This window comes from Arachis duranensis, chromosome 7 (genome assembly GCF_000817695.3).
Source record: "Arachis duranensis cultivar V14167 chromosome 7, aradu.V14167.gnm2.J7QH, whole genome shotgun sequence".
Lineage (NCBI taxonomy): Eukaryota > Viridiplantae > Streptophyta > Magnoliopsida > Fabales > Fabaceae > Arachis > Arachis duranensis.
This window is the reverse complement of record NC_029778.3, coordinates 10,752,451-10,757,386: the sequence shown is the minus strand read 5'-3', so window position 1 is coordinate 10,757,386 and position 4,936 is coordinate 10,752,451.

The window sequence follows — 4,936 nt, the reverse complement described above, 5'->3', positions numbered from 1 at the left end:
TATGTATTCCTACTAACTCAATGAAAAGACAAGGGACGACTTAAAGTAGTTGTGGATTATATCTCATGATATGAGATTCTCTAATCTATAATAATGGTAATTGGAACTACCTAGAGATAATGCACAAATTGTATGTCCTCCATCACACTGACATATATAAGAGGGTGGATTTCATATATATGGGGCTCATCAAAACAAGTAGTAGGATATATACAGGGTAAGGTGAAAATTCAGGTGAAGTCGATTTTATGTGAAGTTGATATTTAAAAGTCGTTAGATAAAAATTTAATCAAATTAGTCAAATTATCTAATAGATCTTAGGTATCAATTTCACGTGAAGACCACACCCGAGTTTCCACCATAGGGTAATGCTAAATTTAAATAATTATGCAAAAATTGAAGTGAGCAATAAGTTGATTATTATAGTAGCTATTGCATGCCAATTAATCACATTAGAGCATATTTATTTAAAGGAAAAAAAATGAATAAAGAGAGTAAGAGGGAAAGGGGGAGACAAGGAGCATATTATGGAAAAGTTAGAAACCGAGTGAACGAAGGGGTGCGGCCCCCCCAAGCCACTAAGCAACTAAGCATGTTCATTTAATTAGTTCACTGAAAATGAAAGCTTAATGCTCTTCATATATTTTTTGATTTTGATAGATCTGTATATATATATATATATATCTACGAACCAGAGAAAATATATAAATACAATATCTATATATGCTTCTCTACTCTATCAGATCACACTTTTGACTAACTAAGAAGGATTAGTTCACCAAATTCTTTTACTAAGAGTATTAACATTAATGGAAACTTTTTTGTATGAAACAAAGTTCCATTTTTCTTGAATGGAAAAATGTAATGGGTCCAGCTAATTAAAGTCACTTGATTATTATTATTAATATTTGTAACATAACCACTATCAAGAAACTATGCATGGAACCAAATCCATTTTTGCATGCCTGCCTGTCTTGCCTTTATTTTAATTTTTTTTTCCAACATTGTTTCAATGAGCCATTTCAGTATGTATGTGCATGCATGTGTGCAATTCATTTTTTGTATTTCACAATATTTGTTTTGCTTTGAAAGAAGTAGTATAGTATAAAATGCATATGGCTTTCGATTTTATTTATTTATATAATTATTTAAAGAGTTGTGTAAACGACAATACACAAGCATGTTTACCTTTAACACTAGGTTAACATATATGTACCAATCATTATAACAATGAATTATCTACCAAAAAAAATCCAACAATTATGTCCTCAACTAACAAACCTACAAAATCATCGAAGCAAACAAAACTAATAATTATTTGCAATAGTTACATGCCACTTAGCTTCTTCAAAACATATATATAATCAAGCCTCTTTTTAATCGAGAGGCAATTGATTAACAGGCTTGTCGATGTTTATAATCACAAATCCAAAGCATAGTTAGATTAATTCATACCCAACATCGAATGCATTTAAACTTCTGTATCAATTACTTATTTTTGAAGCTTTTAACGTGGATGAAATGCTAATATATATATATATGATTCGATGAAGAAAACTTTGAAATTTTTTTTATACAAAATGTTATTTTGTATATTAAAATTAGCCACCAAAATTAGTTAATATATTTATGTATAAATACATATGTAGTTTAATTTATTTTTAATGTATTTTTATATTCTAACATATATTTTAGTATAGTTGTTTTTTATAACATAATTGTTGCGATGGAAGTATATTTTCTTTCTTTTTTCATGAAAGTGACTACACAATGATTATGATTTTTTAAATAAGAATTGACAACCAAGCCACTACAATCGGACCGGAAGATGGCGGCGGCCATATTTAACGGCAGTTTTGCAAACAATTATTTTTCGAATTTGCTAGAGTTTTAGCGGTGGTTTAGAGCCTAAAATTTGAATTTTTTAAGTTTTGAATTTTTATTTTAGAGAGTAAAATGTAATCTCTCACCTTTAAATAATTTTTTTTCATATTTTATCTTCATCCCACTTATAAAATAAATAGTGAAAACTTATACTTTACTACTGCAATTCTCTTATCTTGTTGAACTGAAATTGCTATATTGGGTAACCAGGTTAATGAAACAAAATAATTCAACTAAAATTTGTAAATGAAAGATACACAAAATTAAACTAAGTAATTTAGGCAATAATGGAAATAAAATAATTAAGTAGCAAAGATTATAATCTTTTAAAATATATAGAGAACAAAAGACTATAATCTTTATAGGAAAAGTATATGGAACCAACTAATAATCAGCCAAGAATAGAACAACATAATTAATTATAATTAGTTTTATTAATTTATAATTTAATTTGTTTTTTAAATTATTGTTGACTACGTTCAAAACATGAGAGAAGATACGCTAGTGATAGGAGAGAATCACGGAACAGATGCTTTTGATAATTCATTAGTAATTAATTATGTTTTATTAATGCGTAACACATGAAACATAGAAATCATATCCAAAACCATCCAATTTACAAGAAAAAGAAACATCCGTATGTCTATCAGTAACAACATCCGGTTAAAGTTACCGGTGCCTCTGGTTTACCAGTTGGCTAATTCTTGACTTATATAGAGTTGTTTTTCTAGCATTGTTGATCTTTATTTTATTCACTACTTTTATACAAAACTTAACAAACAATAATAAATACCTTAATCACTTGTGAATAATTGGACACATCTACTGTGTTCAAGTGAAAACTTAGAACTTTCAATGTTCCAAGTTGCTATTAGTTTAAATATTCATATAAATTTTTTAATATATTTTAAATCTATATAACTAATTAATATATTGAAGTTAATTGTGTGTGCATTGTTAGGTACCAGACAAATGACACAGCAAAATATAGAGATGAAAAATTAGAAATTTGTATAAAATATGGAAATAATTGAATAATTTTCTTTGAGAATTACAACTTCTCTCTATCACAAGGAGACTACAATAACACTCTCTCTTGACAAAAGGAGAACACACTTCTCTCTATATATATAGAAGAAAACTACTCAAAGAAATATTATGTTATTCTCTTTGGATGACTTGATTGAAATGAATTAAAGAAAAACTCAATTTATAGGTGAGTCTCTTCAATATGAACCATCCATCAATTAGAGGTATATAATTCTTTTCTTTTTCAACCATTAAAATCCTAAGGTTATAAACTAGGATTGTTTATTACCTTTCATTTTATTTAGTTATTATTTATTTATTTATTTATTTTCTAAAATTAGCTTTACTAATTTTCACAATCTCCCACTTAAAGCTAATTTTGATAAATTTTCAAAATTCATGTTGCTTATGTATTCCATAGGCCGTATGAGGATCTACACCATTCAAACTTTTCTGTGTTGATTGGTTTTGTCATGGCATCTGCTAGGTTGTCTTTAGTGTGAATCTTCTGCATATCAACACTTCCTTCTTCTACTACTTCCCGAACAAAGTGATATTGTACTCCAATGTGTTTTGTTCTTGAATGAAAGGCAGGATTCCTTGCAATGTGCAAGGCACTCTGACTGTCACAATACACAGAAATCTTCTGTTTTTTGTGCCCGAGTTCTTCTATCAACCTTTGGATCCAAATAGCTTCCTTGCATGCTTGTGTAGCTGCCATATATTCAGCTTCTGTAGTAGATAAAGCCACAACAGTCTGTAATTTAGATAGCCAGCTTACAGCTCCTCCTGCAAGTGTAAACACATAGCCTGTAGTAGATATTCGTTTATCAAGATCACCTGCAAAGTCTAAAATCTTGTTTGCTGGTCCCAAGTCTTTCATATCAAACTCCCTAGCCAACTGTGCCTTCAATTCTTGGATTTGATCTTTGTTGGGACCTACCACCAACATGTCATCCACATACAACAGCAGAATGATGAAATCATTATCACCAGACCTCTTGTAATAAGTACAATGATCTGAACTAAGTCTGTTGTATCCAAGGCTAATAATGAAAGAATCAAATCTCTTGTACCAACACCTTGGCGCCTGCTTTAGACCGTACAGAGATTTAGTTAACCTGCAAACCAAGTTTTCTTTTCCTTTTTCTTCAAAACCTTCTGGTTGGAGCATATATATCTCTTCTTCAAGTTCTCCATGAAGAAAAGCAGTCTTTACGTCTAATTGCTCTAGATGTAAATCAAATGCAGCACATATAGCCAAAACTACTCTAATAGTAGTTAGTCTCACCACTGGAGAAAATATTTCATTGAAGTTAATACCTTCTTTCTGAGCATATCCCTTGACAATCAATCTTGCACGATATCGTTCCACCTGATCATTACTATCTCGTTTGATCTTGTAAACCCATTTGTTACCAATGGCTTTCCGACCTGCTGGAAGTTCAACAAGTTTCCAGGTATGGTTCCTATGTAATGCCTTAATTTCTTCTTGCATTGCTGTCATCCACATAGAAGCATCTGGATTGCGCATAGCCTCCATAAAAGTTGTTGGTTCTCCATCTTCTGTCAAAAGACAATATGCATCATGGTTTGTCAAAACATAATTTGAGTGCCATGATGGTGTTCTTCTTTGTCGAGTGGATCGACGAACTTCTATGTCATTATCCTCTGCTTCTTGTTCTTCGTGCTGTGGTTCTACTTCAGAAAGATCACCTTCTCTACATTTTTCATCTATTTGAACAGTGGTTATATCTTTAACAGTGCTGTCATTTTCTTGTTCCTTTTGCAATTCATCTTCTGCAAATATCACATCTCTACTGACAACTACCTTGCGAGCAGTGGGATCCCACAGGCGATACCCCTTAACTCCGTCAGTATAACCCAAGAATATACATTTTCTAGACTTTGGGTCCAGCTTTGTTCTTTCCTGGGAATTGTACATTACGTACACAGGACAACCAAATATATGTAAAGAAGAATAATTAGGTGGCTTACCTTGCCACATCTCCATTGGTGTCTT